This window comes from Micromys minutus (assembly GCF_963924665.1).
Source record: "Micromys minutus genome assembly, chromosome: 30".
Taxonomy (NCBI): domain Eukaryota; kingdom Metazoa; phylum Chordata; class Mammalia; order Rodentia; family Muridae; genus Micromys; species Micromys minutus.
Genome location: NC_137965.1, coordinates 6,786,245 through 6,802,651, shown reverse-complemented (window position 1 = coordinate 6,802,651; position 16,407 = coordinate 6,786,245). Strand labels below are relative to the sequence as shown.

The 16,407-nt window shown below is 42.7% G+C and overlaps 1 protein-coding gene across 4 annotated transcripts in view; it reads left to right on the top strand.

Moving 5' to 3' along the window:
* The window catches only part of HIVEP2 (HIVEP zinc finger 2), a 166,554-nt gene that overhangs the window by 89,310 nt on the left and 60,837 nt on the right, over positions 1-16,407 (top strand). For all 4 annotated transcript variants that reach the window (XM_080941690.1, XM_080941688.1, XM_080941689.1 and 1 more), the window contains one exon: positions 8,546-8,647. The gene's annotated coding sequence lies outside the window, so the exon portion shown is untranslated. The remainder of the gene's footprint in view (positions 1-8,545; positions 8,648-16,407) is intronic.

Sequence of the window (16,407 nt, the reverse complement as noted above, 5' to 3'; positions counted from 1 at the left end):
TGTGTGGAGGAAGACAACAAACAGCTCTTTGCCAGGTCTATTGTTAGTCCGAAGGGTTTTCTAGGCCTGGTTCAGGGAAACCAACCCAGCTAGTTCAACAGCTTCCTCTGGGGGATGCTTTGACCTTGTTTTAGTCTGGGCCTGGCAGCTGGATTCTCAGAGACATCAGTTCTGGCAGGGAAGACTTTCTCACCTGACCCGCAGCTCCAAGCTTGTCCTTAAAAGCTATGCTGTTGCAAACAGAGCCTCTTGACTTCTGGTACCCCTCCCCCCTGACTGATCTAAATGTAGGTGGGCACCTGAACACAGTGATAACTCGTTACCAGTGAGTATGAAGTGGTTCTGTCCGTTTCATTGTGAGCCCAAAGCTGGGCACACGTTGTGGGTGTTCAGTGAGGGAGTTGTTACCGATGGTCTGGATTCAGAAGTATCAGTTCAGTTCAAACAGAAACTGCCTCAGAAACCTGTCTTGTCCGGATTTGCATGGCAAGAGTCACTTGCTGTAAATCTCACTAGATTTGGTGATATTACCTACAGAGGGGAGACTGTGCATCCTGTTCTAGCAAAGCCCTGCCTCCGAGTAGGCCTCGTCACTGACGACAATTTCCTTCCTTATGTTAAGTTTACATAGCTCCAAGATTTGTTTTTCTCTTAAATTCCATTTTCACTCTTTTTTTTTTCTTTGGTTTGGTTGGTTTGTTTGTTTGGTCGCCTCCAGTGAAACTTTGGATCTCTTGCTGTTGTGGGTTTAACAAAATAAGATAGTTGGGGTTGGCTTGTTTGCACGACTTACTTAAGGGGGGGGGGGTGTGCCAAGATGAGCTCCGAGGGTTCTGAGTAGAAGGGTGAAGAGGTTTGTGGAAGGCAGGGCCCATGGTCTTAGCAGGGATTGCCCATTTATACTGCATTTTACATTCTACAATTATTTGTAAGTTCGACGTCATTTAGAGCCCTTACCCTGATTTCTCTTCTGGGGACAGACATGCATCTCGAACAGTTAACACAGCAAGCCAGTTAACATGAGTATGAAGCATGTGCACGGTGGCATTCCAAGCCCATTTTTCAGTGTTTTATTAAGGCTGTTTATTCTATGGCCAATGGGAGAAGCATGGTAGGGTAGCTAACCTAACCTCGGGATGCTGATGTGTGCCAATCCTCTTCCCAATGCTTCTCTTGCACTTGCTGCTGGTAGTTAGGAACAAGCAGCTGCCTTTTTCAGAGTAGTCTCCCAGGGGAATTTTACCTTCATAGATCTTTTCGGCTCCTTCTTGCTCCTCCACGGAATCCATTGCGCAGTATATACACCATAATGTGGGCTAGCAGGAAAATGTCTCAGACGCAGTTCAAAAAAAAAAAAAACCACCCTGAGGTATAATTCATTAATGATTTCATTTTGTATCTGGGTATGTTGCTTCCGATTATCAGCCAGTGTGGGAGGGAAAAGGAAGAAGGGTGCTGTCGTTGAGGGTGTTGTGTGGGTATGTGCCACCCCAAAGTACTTTATAGAAGAAAAGACACCTATTTTTGTAGTCAAAGTCATATTCAGACACTGACAAATCGTTAATTATCTCACAGTCAAAAGTTGTTGCCATTAAAGACAAATGCTAACCAGAGACATAATGTATACATGCATCGTATGTCTATGAAAAGAAAGGATGTACAATGTATACATGCATAGTATGTATATGAAAAGAAAGGATACACAATGTATACATGCATCCTATGTATATGAAAAGAAAGGATGTACAATGTATACATGCATATGAAAATAAAGGATGTACAATGTATACATGCATCCTATGTATATGAAAAGAAAGGATATGCAATGTATACATGCATCCTATGTATATGAAAAGAAAGGATGTACAATGTATACATGCATCCTATGTATATGAAAAGAAAGGATGTACAATGTATACATGCATATGAAAAGAAAGGATGTACAATGTATACATGCATCCTAGGTATATGAAAAGAAAGGTTGTACAATGTATACATGCATATGAGAAGAAAGGGTACTTTTTGCTCTCAGGCTCTACATCAATCACTAACACCGTTACTGTAGCCAGTAGAGGTTACTTGCACAGGTCTAAGGCAGGCTACCCTGTGTTCAGCATAGGATTGTAACTCTCAGACCTGAAACTATTAGACAGAACTGTAGTTCCCCTCCCCTGGTTAAAGTGAATTCTGCCTGGGAGTCTCCAGGACGACTCAGAGCAGATACGCTGTAGCTGTTTAAACTCTGCCTTCTTGCTTGTGCTGGGAGCCCTTCTTCATTACTGTGTACGCCCTATTCCACCCTAGGGCCTGTACCCTAGCTTCAGCGCATCTGAGGCCTTACTAGACTGAACTCTCCCTAGTCTAAGCAATTATCATTTTTAGGACCCTCACCACACATTTTAGCATTGAACACCCAATTTAAAACACACTGAGTGTGTCTCTGTCAGTCAGTCTGTCTACTGTATGTGAGTGTGTGCTGTTTGGCATTCATAGCATAGACTTTATTACTCCTCTCAGTGACTAACAGAAAACCTGGTACTGAGCAAGCATTTGTATAATTGGCTGGCATTAACTAAAATCTTGCTTTTCAAACTTCGGCCCTCATACCATTTTGGTGCCTCAACTCAGACCTACAGGTTCCAGAACCAACATTGCAATTTAGCAAGTTTTCAAAAGCACTGCCAAGACCCCTGCCATGTTCAGCAGAAGTTCTATTAGACAAGTATCTAGCTACAATAGAGAACTACTGGCCTTTCCACACTTAGGATGCCGTTAAGCTTTCTTTAAGCAGAGCTGGTCCCACTTAGAGATGGCTCCATCAGCAAAACACTTGCCATGCAAGCATGAGGGCTGAGTTCTGGTTCCCAGCACTCACTTTTACACACACACACCACATCAGATGTGACCAGGAGATTCTGTGTACCATATTTGCTTTCTGGCCCAAATTGTTACTTCACACAAATCACACACATTTTTCAAATGGCCCCTTGCAGACAGCTCATACCAAGGACCAGAGGGAATGATTTGCTTTCCTTAGCTCCTCCTCCTCTTTCTACCGCCCTCCCCACTTCCCCCTCCTCCCTTTCTCTCCCTTTCTTCTTTCTGTCTCAAAGTGCTCACTCCCACTCAGCTTGCTATTTTGAACTCCAGGGAAGAAAATGTGTAGACATCTTGCAGTCTTTCGGGAAACACAGTTCAGATGAAATACCTGCCCGTGTGTTTCTTCAGCAAAGCTGAGAAACATAGCACTTGCATTTTGTACTTTCACACAACTCAAAACATATGGTGGCTTTTCAAGTCAACACAGAACCTGCCTCGGCCCTCAGGTACCCACTCTCACAGAGGTAACTGACTTGCTTTCTTTCCTTTGTGTGTGTTGACCTCTTGCCCGTCAACATACAGTCAGGATGTATAGACCACTTAGGCTATCTGAAAAGTAAAATTAAGTACCTGTAGAATAGCCACTAAAACTATGGCTATAATTAGCACACACAACGGAATCCAGACTGTCTTCAGTTAAAAAAAAAAAGTTTAAAACATTTTTATTGTACAAGGATCTCATGTAGCTCAGGTTGGTCTCAAACTTTCAATGTAGCTGAGGCTGACCTTAACAGCCTCATCTTCCTGCTTCTGACTTGTGTCATCTGAGAATATAGGCCTGTGTCACTAGGCCTGATTATTTTATTATTTCTTCAGGTCATTTTACACTCTGTTTTCCCCGTCTTTGAGTCCAAACCTAAATTACAGGAGAAACAGGAGACACTGGAGAAGGAAGACAGAGGTTTGTACTGTGCACTAGGCCCTTCTGTCCATTCTTGTTTTAAATGAGCCACACCGTTCTTTGGATGGGGAAAATAAAGTGGCCGGCACAGATCCTTTCTGGAGCTCATAGTATTTATGTATGGTTGGATATTGAGCTTTGTCAAGAAAATGAAGTTGTTTTATTTAAGATAGGACTTAAAAAATACTTCTTTTAATCACCGTTTTGCCACCTTTAGAGAATATTCTTCTGGGGGGCTTAAGGGGAATTAGCACAATTAGTTGCTATAAGAATGCTGTATTTTTAGAAAGTGAAATGGGAGCAGGAAAAGAGACAAGGAGACTAACAGAAGAATATATAGTAAATGTGATGTCATGTGTCATCCACAGAGATAGCTTATGATCCAGTGTGCCTGGTTTACACAACTGAAGCCCAGAAAAGATGTTTCCATTCATCACAACTAACTAATGTACTTACTACACAGTGCAGTCTTAGCCATAATTAGGTGAAGTTTTTGAGTATTATTGAAGGGAGCGGCATATAACACAGGGACCGAAGGCTCTGTCACTCGGGATAAAGCAGATGACAGCATTTCATGCACACATGCGAATCAAGGAGTGCAAGGAAAAAAATCACCAGGAGCAGAAGGCTGTCCTAGTGCAGACTCTGACACAGCGGAGGGTATGCATGTTTTCACGTAACAGCACGAAATTGTGTAATTCAGTGCCAGTCACATAGCACCACACCCTTTGGATCCAAGTTCTCTCTTCAGTGTGTGGATTGAGACGATGAAAAGAGAAGCAAAAAAAAAAAAAAAAAAGCGAAAAGCAAGAAAACAGCTCTTTAGGCTACAACATACACACACAGAACAACCAGGCTGAGAAGAACTCACTGCGGCTACGGGGGAGCCAGAGTTTGGTTTCCATGCTCCCACGGCAATAGACTCACAACTGCTTAGAATGACAGTTCTACCAGATTTGATGGTCTCTTTTGGCCTCCATTGGTGTCTGCACACATGTACACATTTACACGTGCTTGTACACACACACACACATCATATAAGTAAAAAGCTAAAATCAGGACCTAAACATGGCAAATTACATAATTAGGTAAAAATTCTTTAATTAAAGATAAAGACAGAATTCTTTCAAATGAGAAAATAAAATTACTGCTACCATTAAAAACAATAAAAGAATCTGAGGCACAACTGAAATTGAATAAAGTGGTTTTTTTGATTTTTTTGAAAGCATCAAGTACAAAGTCGGGAAATTTGCTGAATTAGAATATTTATTAATGGCTGCTTTATAAGTGCTTTAAATAATTTGCTCTGCATTAAGTGTAAGTTCATAAAATGTTTCAACCTTTTGGTATGGTAAGATTGTTTCTGATAATATTTTAAGCAAAATAGCACTTTATTTGTAGTGACAGAGGTAAAAATGTGAGGAATTCTCACAACCAGGGAATGACGTCATTCTAACTATGAAACAGTATGTATCTGGTAAAACTGAGCTGTCTGAACACATGGGGATAAAGGATAAATAACTGGAAATGCAGTACAAGGGCATCTGTGTAAAGTGTGTCCGTGTCAGAGCACATAGTAGATGATTGTGTTTGGGTTCCAGGAAAAGGGCTGTCTTTCTGGTTCAGATATTTGCAGATTCGTTATTTTTCTAAGGACAGCATGAGTAACTAAGGAAGCAGGACGGCTGTGCCAACCAAGCTGATAGGGGTGCTGATGATAGCGCTGATAGAATGGTGGGGAGTCAGCAGTCTTCGGGGTCTTTCTCTTTGCAAGCATTTCCATCTGCCTTTCTGGTCTGGTCCTCGGAGTGTTGGAAGATTGCTCACCGGAATCAGGACAGGGTGACTCAAGTTCACTTGTGCTGCCCTGAGCCACTTCCGTGAGTGCTGTAGTAGGCTAGCACACCCCTGCCCCACCGAGCCCCGTCCCATACACTCACAAAGCTTGGTCCCCTCAAGCTCCAGCCATGCAAGCCCAGCCTCCTTAGTTTGTCGAATTTATTGAACGTAAATAGTGGAAGCCGCCCAATGGGTAGCAAGCACGGTCACGGCAGAGCTGGACGCGGATAGACTGACCCACGAGTTAGATGTTTTCTAACATGAGACAGGTTGAAATGCAATGCTCAGACAACTTCGATTGACCGATGGGGCCAGAATAGCACTGACTGGGCTGCACCGCACTCAGCACCCCCATTAACACCAAGCATGGGCGTGGGCAGACGGAGAGGAGGTAGTTCAAACCCTGCCTCTTAGGCTAGCAGTAAATGTCTCTGTGCTTTGTAGTACAGGGTTGCTGGGGGGGGTCTTCTGTAACGCCCACGTAACTAACGCTGCCTATTTGTAAGGAAATGGACATTTCTGAGGGAAGGGTTTGCCCACCTTGACTTACAGGCAATATAGTTGCATCATCTGTGCTGATTACTGGAAGTCTCATAACCAAGTCACTCATGGGCAAGGAATATCTTTTCCTTACTGCTCTTGGACCTTGACCTGAGGCAATGGCACTAAGTTTAGGTGCTCTGCAAGCATTAAACGTGTCTTCTAGTCGTTTGAAAGGGCTGCTGACCCCCAAAACAGCTACGGAAAAGATGCCTGCAGCTGTGTAGGTAAAAAAGGCTTTTACCATATCTGCCTAATAATTAGTTGTACTTCTTAGGAGGTAAAAATTATACAATTTAAGGAAACCGTATTCTCTCTAGGAAGTGAGCAAGACTGGAAAGGGGTGTTAGACTTCTGTCTGTACAGGTCAGTTTCACACTGTACAAGGACAGTGCAATAAAAAAGACTTCAAGGAACTTTTAAGCTGGGAGTTGGCTCAGCGGATACAGTAGTGGGACCAAGCCTTAGGTCACCGCACACCTACACATAAACATAAAGCCAGGTGTGCAACTTACTTCTGCAGTGTTCAGAATATAACTCGAGGAAGCAGAAACAGGTATACTCAGAGGCCAGTCTGCCCAGTTGGTGAGATCCAGGTGTAGCAAGGGACCCTGTCTCAAAAAATCCAAAGAGAAAGCAACTGACATCATTTGGCTCCCCCATGTGTATACACAGGTACACATACTACACAGACACACATGCATTCACTACACACGTACACACAAGATGAAAAGCAATCATATAGTAAGGAGGTCTCTTCGGGTGGCTTCTGCAATCTGCTTTAGAAAGAGGCCAAGGGGAAAGAACAGCGTGTCAAACTTCTGCACACACCTGTCCTGGCGGATCACCATGAATCGGATCATGAACCTGGGTACCTTTGGTATCTGAATGTCCTTGAAGGGATTGTATGACAAAAAAGGAAAACCAGATACTTCCACAGCATTAGGTGTTCGAAGATAAAGAATGTGTTGGGTTTGTCAGAGTTCATTGATGGGTGGTTGTATTGGTTGATTTAGTAAAATTAAAACACACCCACATGAGTGTGCACGTGCGCTCACACACACAGATGCAGACATGTGCCCGTGTGTACACATTCTCACAGAGAGGGCTGGGGAGCAGGGTGCTGGTAGATCTCTTAGATTGCAAGTGTAGGTCCCACGTCATATTCTCAAAACCACAGGAATAAGTTAATCAGCAGAGCATATGACATTTGTCTTGTCATAAGGACTGTTTATTTTTGCTAATGAAGAATTCTCTTGAGTCCCTGCCCAAGTGTGCTTTCTGAACAGCCACTGTTTGAACAGCAAACAGGCCAGGTTTTCTTAAAAACTCATACATGCTCTCATGACTACTGTGTGGCTCTATTTGTTAGGTGTTGCTGTTGTTGTTTGTGTTACCCATTATTGGAATTTTTTTTTTAGAATATCATCTAAATTCAGACAGAAATAGCAAATCTATCTCAAACATTTCTTCTTCTAAATACCAATCAATTTCTTTAATGTGTGTAGTAAGATTGTTCAGTAAAAATCATGGATGTATGACTTTGGGATATGGCTTGAATTTTGATTAGGATGCGGTTGTGGTTAATGTTCTCAGACTTCAAAAATCCTGTTTTGTTTGAAAATACTGAGTGTACATTAGGGAGACCCGATTTGGGATTAGCTTGAGGCTGTGTGATTTTCTGTCTTCTGCTCTTAAGCTTGATGCTCTGGTGACTGTTTCAGTCTCTCTGCAGGTGAGCTATCACTTGCTCTCTTTTGGAACTTCCTCAATAACTGAGATAGTAATTTGATTTCTGGACCCCAGGACAGGTGTTGTGCTGAGAAAATGAGGGGAAGGAGCTGATAATATTTATAAAATATTTATAATAAGTTATCGATGGGGCTTCACTCCTATGAGCGGTTGCTGAGGGAAGCTAGGCAGCAGGCTCAGAATGATCTGGAAATCCATGTTGCTGAATTATCTTCAAGATGGCTTGACCACTGTTACCTGTAAATAACCCATGTAGGTGTTAGCTTCTGTCGATTGGCAGAGACTGACTGTAGGTTTAATGGCTTCCGAGAAATGGCGCCAACAAGAAGAATCAGTGGGGGAGGGGTATCCCCAAACAACTCTTACTGTGCATGCTCGAGTGTGATTTTCATGTCCTTGTATCATGTGAGCAGTCATTCTCATGTGCCATTTGGTGTTGGAAATAAACTCTTCCATTCCACTCTGGGTGTTTATTCTGTCTTTGCTTGGGCATTCATTTTACCTCAGTTATAAAAATTAATGCAGTTACCACATACTTCTGTTGAAGATGTCTAGTATTAATAACTTGTATTATTAAGTTACAGATACCATCAAGCCCCAATGTGAATGTTCTTCTGTTTGCGTCTTCACTAGGTGACGTCTGTGAGTTTTGTCAAAGCCAACGATAATCAGATCTACTTGAAAAATTAAGTGAATTGATTTGATTGGAACATTCTCTCAACTGCCAGCCAGTAGGTAAGTGAAGCTACTCTATTTCTGTGGTTTGACTTCAGACCCCAATGTGTGGTAATGAGTATATGTTCAGGGGAATTTTTTGACAGGAATAATTTTGAAGTCTTCAAGATAAGACTATTGGAATGTTGCCTCAGTGAATGTATTTGTATATCTGTACTGCAATTTTTAAAATTACTTTAGGATTAAAAGTGTTTGTGTGTGTGTGTGTGTGTGTGTGTGTGTGTGTGTGTGTGTGTGTATCTGTCTGTGTGGGACGGTGTGTGTATATGTGGGGATGTCTGTGTGGAAGGCAGTGCATGTGTATGAATACATGCACATAGGCAGTGTATGTGTGTGTGGGTAACATTGTATGTGCATTCGTGTGCATGCATGTGCATGTATATATGGTATGTGGGCAGTGTATGTGTGTGTGTATGTATATGAGTGGGGGATGTGCATGTGTGTGCATGCATGTGCATGTATATATGGTATGTGGGCAGTGTATGTATATGTATATGTATGGGGGATGTGCGTGTGTGTGGGGGGAATGTATGTAGGATAGCAGTGTATTGTATGTGTGTGCATGGATGCACATTTGTTTGTGGGGGGGCAGTGTATGTGTGTGCATCAGTTTGCACACAAAGCCTGGGGCAGGATGTCAGACATCCCGCTTTACCATTCTCTTCCCAACTCATTTGGGACAGGGCCTCCCACTGACTAGCACCTAGACTACAGTCAGCCATCACCAGAAGTTTGTCCCCACAGTGTTAGTGTTACACACAAGCATAAAGGTGTGCCTGCCCTTTAACCTGGGGGCCTCCTGAATGTAAGCCTTCTGCTTGCTCATCAGATGCACAGACTGTGCTGTCTCTGTAGTCCGTGAAGTCTGATTTTACTTGAACACTAGAAAAAAAAATCACTTAATATTTGGAATTGTTCCTTCTAACTACTGTTCTGCTTTTATTTCATTATATTAGATGCAGAAGATTGAGCCCCCGGCCTTGAACATGGCAGCCACCAGGGCCTCACTCACAAACCCCCTTTTATTTGCATTTTTATTGATCATGTCCTTGTAATCTTGTACTAATGTGAGAATACCAACTTTTACTTTGGGGGAGATATCTCTCTCTCTCTCTCTCTCGCTCTCTCTCTCTCTGTGTGTGTGTGTGTGTGTGTGTGTGTGAATCAGTCTCTCTCTCTCTCTCTCTGTGTGTGTGTGTGTGTGTGTGTGTGTGTGTGTGTGTGAATCAGTCTCTCTCTCTCTCTCTCTCTGTGTGTGTGTGTGTGTGTGTGTGTGTGTGTGTGAGAATCAGTCTCTCTCTCTCTCTGTGTGTGTGTGTGTGTGTGTGTGAATCAGTCTCTCTCTCTCTGTGTGTGTGTGTGTGTGTGTGTGTGTGAATCAGTCTGTGTGTGTGTGTGCACTTGCATCTTACTGGATTACAATATAATATATTAAATATAATAGGGTTTTTAAGAATTCAAACATCTTCCTCTATTAAACCTTTCTCATTCTACGTGCACGTGAGTCTGTGATAAGAAAGAAAGACATTCAAGCAAAGGCTTGCCTGGTTGAGCTTCATGGCACTGGAGGCTCCTGAGATAGAAAACTGGGAACCAGGAGTTGTTTAGGCTGTTCCCAGATTACCAGGGACTGCCAGAATTTAGTGGGAACAGGACTTTGGCTACTCTTAAAATGTCAGTGTAGTAAAAGCCTGCTCTCTCAAACAGATTTTTGGCATCAGAAAGTCTAAATGATACTGATTTTAGGGCTTGGTATTTTTTCTTTTAAACTCAGGCAAACTCATGTTTTAATTAACCCTTTGAATAATAACAGAATTTTTAGGAAAATTATTTTCCTAGTTTTAGGTCACAGGACATGAATTAGTAAAGCTTTACTTATTTTTCTTGATGCTAAAATCACACACCTCTCAAGTAAACGGGAACCATTTGACATTCCAATCAGTGCTAATGGACAAGAGAAGAAACTGTCTAATGATCAGGGAGAGGGTTGCAAGCCACCCAACCACTGGTGTTTGTCTAGCTGTGAGCACCCAAAGGTGCCATTGTTCAGTCAGGCTCTCACTGATGATATTGCATGTATGGCCTGTGGATACCAACAGCTGCTTCATCTCTAATGATCTGCCTTGAGACCTCATCCTTAGACCGTCCGTCCATCCTTTGTGGAAAGTAGAAATACTGAATTCACAAGCTTCAGGGCATCCTTTGCCTCCTGCCTGTGAGGTGCTTGGTTCAGTATTCATCTGTGACCATGAATTCCCATTGCTATACACACACAGTACCCCCGGGCTTCTTTGACATCATCCCTTTGAAAATATTGATCGTTTTGAGTTCAGTAAGTATGCTACCTAATCCATGATATTCTTGGAAGGTTAAAAACTTATGGTCAGCAGGCAGCGGGAGCAAGTGATGGTTAGGGGTGGTTAGAGGGAGCTGAGTTCTAACAGCTGAATGGCCAATGTTTAAACCTTAAAGGAACTGTATTTCTTTTTCTTACTGCATGGCTGCTGGTTTGTTAGTCTGCTAGCATGGACCTAACCCACAGAGATGTCATGTTTTCTCAGTTCATCCACGTACATTGTTAGGAATGTTTCCTATGGTTTCTTAAGCATTCTCTAATAATTCGCACAGACAGTATGGTCAGTGACTCCTCGTTCTATCAGTGTCACTAGTTCAAGTGAGGACTCTTCCTCCCAGGAATAAAATCTCCCCCGCCACACTGAGAAAGGCGCATGAAAAGATAGGGAATCTGCAACATTAGAATATTCATTTGACGGTACTTCTTGTCAAGGGTGAGAATTATTTTATCTGTATATTGATGCTAATTTTATACTCTGCTGTTTTTCTTCAAGTTGGTTATGTTTTTCATCCGACCTAACAGTACACATCTAGCTGAAATTTGTATCTGTTACCATGGGTTCTGATCAACATTCTCAGGTATATGCATCTTTGACTCAATGGGGTGGATTTATTTAGGAGTTTATCAAGAGGTGAATCTTTATTGAAGCGAAGGGAAGTTTATTTACCTTCATTGAGCAGTCTACATGATTGAGGATCCTGGCTCACAATTAATTGTTTTAAACTAAGAATTAAGATCCCCTGTCTGTCTGGGGAATATTGAAATTCAGAGTGGTAGTTACCTCGTGCAAAATTGCATAACTGCTATACTTATTAATATTTAGAACTACAAATTATTTAAGTCTCATGTTAAGTACAAAATGTCTGATTCTGGGTTTTTGGTTTTTTTTTTTTTTTTTTTTGGTAGAAATTGTTCTATTTTGTGATTTCCTTTTCTTAGATAGATTGTTCAATCTTCTATGGCTCCTTTCCTTCCAAATATGCCTATGTATGCTTTTTGTTTCCCTTCCTATTTCTACAAATTGAGAAAATAGGGGGTTACTCTTGACTTATATTTCGACACATTTCAGCTGCTCAAATGGTCCACATCAAACCAGTTGGGCTTTACTGTAACTTCCGCCTTTGCAGCCCATTCACAGTAGATCCTGTAAGTTGCCAAGATGTAGCCATCCAACCATTTCCTCTTGTAGAGGGGCAGTTTTGTAGATCTTTACATGCATGGAAGTTGTTTCATTTTATGTCTCTCCTGCTTCTCTGCACATGATGAGAGTATCATACACGTTTGAGTACCGACAAGCTGGTGTGAACCTAGGCTTTTAAAAGCATCTTTATCTTTTTTCTGGTGATCTTGCGTTACTTCTTGGTTATAGTAGATTCATACATAGCCCATCAGTGATTGGATTTCATGAGCCATATGGCTTCATTTCTCAAAAAGTATTTCCTTGCACCTTTAAAGCATCATCCTTCATTCATTCACGAGATCAATAACTTGTCCGTCTATTTAGCCAGGCAGCATTCATTAAGCCGGTCTTATGAGCAGCATATATATATATCCCATGTCTGTAATGTAGCTATTTGACACCCTGATGGAAGGCTGCTTCCTTGTTTCCGTAGAGTTATTTCTGTTCTTTTCTTCGTCTGTGTGATTTGTATCTATGTGTATTAACTATGTAGTAGTTTATCATTTACAAATAGTGTTTACCTGTGTTATGGAAGAAAATAGCTATGATATAGAAATTATATATACTTCACTCTGTGTATAAGCAAGTGGAGTCGAAGCTGAGGGGGAGGCGCTACATCCAGTGATTTAGTCAAAGTCAGAGCCCCAGTGAGCCACAGATTCACACAACGTAAAGTGGCGTGCTTCAGGCACTGTGTGGTTGTGGGTCTAGTTGACTGGCATTCTCCAAATATTGAAGCTTTGTGGATATGGTCACTGGCTACATCCTGTTTTCCATAGTTCATATAAGTAAAGGGAAGCCATGTTAAATTCATGAGGAGGAATTTGATTTTAGGGCTTCTTCAGTGAGCCCCAAAGATCACACAACATTATGGCAGATACAATTTGAATGAGGTTCTGTTAAGTTTGTCCAGCCATGCGCCCCAATCTGAGAACGGCACCACCCTCAAGCACTTTGCCTACAGATTAAGAACGGGTTCTTGAATTTAGGCTCCTTAGGCATTCATAACATTTATTACACATTTTGAAATTAAATAATGGGCAAAACCACCTATGCAGAGATCCTTATTTTGTGTTTGAACCCAGTACCACTGTGAGTTCTGACCCATGAAGTCCCAAATGATAATCGGCTAGCCTGGCTACGTTGTCTGCCTTTTTTATTGCTCGATCTTGGTAGACGAGCTCTACTGATATCATAGTCCGGTTAACCTTTTTACTTTAGGGTCACTGTCCCTTTTGTTTTATCTTATCTGGTTTCACAATCCACTCCACCCTTCCCGTGTCTCTCATGGTACATCTTGACTCTTTTTCCATTTGTCATTGCCTTGTGTAGTGATGATTAAAGCACCCATGTATAGGGCACTGGATGCATCTTAGATCTTAAGCCATGAAAGATTTCCATTAACAGAGTGATTTGTGCACGAATAAATTATTCATCGACTGCAGCATAGTTGGATTCTGTCATCAGCCTTAAGTGGAAATTTTGAGAACACCAATCATCACAGACGCCAAGACTGCTGGCTGAGCCCTCCTCCTTTATCTCCTCCTCCCCCTCACCTCTCGTCCCTCCCCCGTGGAACTTCAGCTTTTCTGGCTACTTGCTAAAGCTTTAGTTTTGTTAAATTCAGTCAACATTTATTTGAGGCACTTCTGCCATGAGCAGTTTAGTGTTCTGGAAATAGGGAGGAAGACGATGACCAGTAAGCTTGTGTATTGGATTTCAGTTGCTTACACCCCACCCCACCCCTCAGCCCAAACAAAACTTGGAGTAGTATTTACCTGACGAGAATATTAGATGTTTGTGGCAGTGCCCTTGGGAAATGTAGAATGCTTTGTGACTACAAGAAGAAAGAAACCACATCGATGGCTTGTGGGTGTCCTGGAGTTGTGGGGTGGACAGTAGGATCAAACAGAATTTTCTAAGAATGGCTTTTAAGAAAGGAGGGATCTTGTCAAGTGGGAAGAAGTACACCCACCTAAAACAAGGCATGGGATTAATGTTGTCAATCCTGAGGCAGGGCGTTGATGAATGGGTGGACGTGGAGGAAGGCATGTAGAAACAGTCTAAAGACTAGAGAAAGCCTGGGATGTAACCCTAACCCTAACCCTAATCCATGCTTTGTGGATGTGTGGGTGTGTGTGTGCCCATCACAATTATTTAAAAGAAGCCATTGAAAAGGAAACAGAATTTACTGATATTCAAAGAGGCTTCAGTCCATGCCTATTGGCCACATCACTGCTGGACTAATGAAAGCTTCTCACCTTGTGGTGACCAGGAAGCAGAGGCCAAGGAACACGTTACACTTCAAAGCCCGGGTCCTCGGTTGCCTACTTCTAACTAGGCTTTCGTTGTTCCTACTTTCCAAGCCCTTGCATTGTGAATTCATTAATGGGTGGGTCTGTTTGTTAAGAGTGACACCATTGTGGTCCAATCACTTCTTGTTGATTGGACCCATCAGCCAGGGACCAAGCCTTGAACATGAGACGTCAGAGGGATCCTGTGTTTGTAGACTTTAACCGAGTTTCCAGAAATATAGTTGAAAAGGAGAGAATGAGAATAACTGAGGGAGGAGGAGCTTGCTAGAGAGATGCTGAGGGAGGAGGAGCTTGCTAGAGAGACGCTGAGGGAGGAGGAGCTTGCTAGAGAGACGCTGAGGGAGGAGGAGCTTGCTAGAGAGACGCTGAGGGAGGAGGAGCTTGCTAGAGAGACGCTGAGGGAGGAGGAGCTTGCTAGAGAGATGCTGAGGGAGGAGGAGCTTGCTAGAGAGACGCTGAGGGAGGAGGAGCTTGCTAGAGAGACGCTGAGGGAGGAGGAGCTTGCTAGAGAGATGCTGAGGGAGGAGGAGCTTGCTAGAGAGACGCTGAAGGAGGAGGAGCTTGCTAGAGAGATGCTCTCCTACCAGGAGGTGGATCCTGCTAGTGCTGGGTTCCCTGTTTAATGGGCAGGGAGTGAGAGTGATGCTAGATGTGTAAGCTTTCAAATGTTAACCAATACTCTGCTCTAAGAAAAGGCGTGGCGTGGCCCCTGCAGCCGCAGGTGCTGCACAGGCACACTTTTCTTTTTCTGTGTAATGCATTTCATTTGGTAATACTGTTCGGGGAAATGGGGAGGCGGGTATTGAGCAACCAAAATAGAGAAAAATATACTAGCGCTGTGAGTAAAACTATTCCTTCAATCTAATGACAAGAAAAGCCGAGGTTCCTCAATTCGATGGTAGCCGTGAGTTTCCTGGTTTGGTGTCACTCAGAAGAGATATTCTGGATTAAACCAGTCCATGGTCATCCTGAGATGTTCCCATTTGTCATTGCCTCCTGTGGTAATGATTAAAGCACACATATGTAGCCCAGTGAGTGCCGTAATGGATCCAAGGCAACCATGACAAAGTTTCAATGTAACCACGGAGGTAAGAACGTTCTGAAAGTTGTCGAAGTAAGGGTAAAATATCTTAATGGCTATTTCTTATCTTGAAGATGTAATTAAACACATAAATGAGCACAAGGGATGGGGGTTTTCTCTCAGTGGTTTCTCCTTGTTGGGTAAAGTTTATATAAACCGGGATAGATCTTTGTGTCCTGGCTGGTCTGAGAGGCGTCACTTGAGAACAGGCTTGTCCCAAGGAGTCATCACAGATTTCAAAATACTGCCGAAGTGTTGATCTTCCTGCTGCCAGCTCCCCACCTCCCTCTCAGCATCCTCCTCAGTTCCTCCTTCCCACACAGTCCTCTGGGCACCCTGCAGACAATGTTTAGTGCACTGTATAACCTTGGCCTACGTTGGGGAAGTCCTCAGGCTCTTCTTGGCTCTTGTCCCATGAAGAAGGAAGTTTCTACAGAGGACAGTCTGGGGAAGTGGGTGTGGGAGCATGCACTCTCTTTCTCTCTGAGTGTGCACATGCACACACACACACACACACACACACGTTTACACGCACACATCTACCAGTTTTCTGTCCTCAAGAGCACTCACAGACTACTGGACAGACTGCATAGTCGTATTCAAGGACACGTTGTGTTACAACCCGAGCAAGGAGAGGGTAGCAGTGTAGAATTCAAACAGCAGGTGAAAGGGATAGAATTTATATTTTGCTTTGGGTTTTCTTGTCTGTATGTTTTTAAAGCAGTCACGACAAGCACCTGGTACAACAAAGCAATTTTTATGCAACCACCCGTACTGTTAAATTATGTGGATATAATCAGTTGTGTTTGATAGAACTTTCAATTTTGA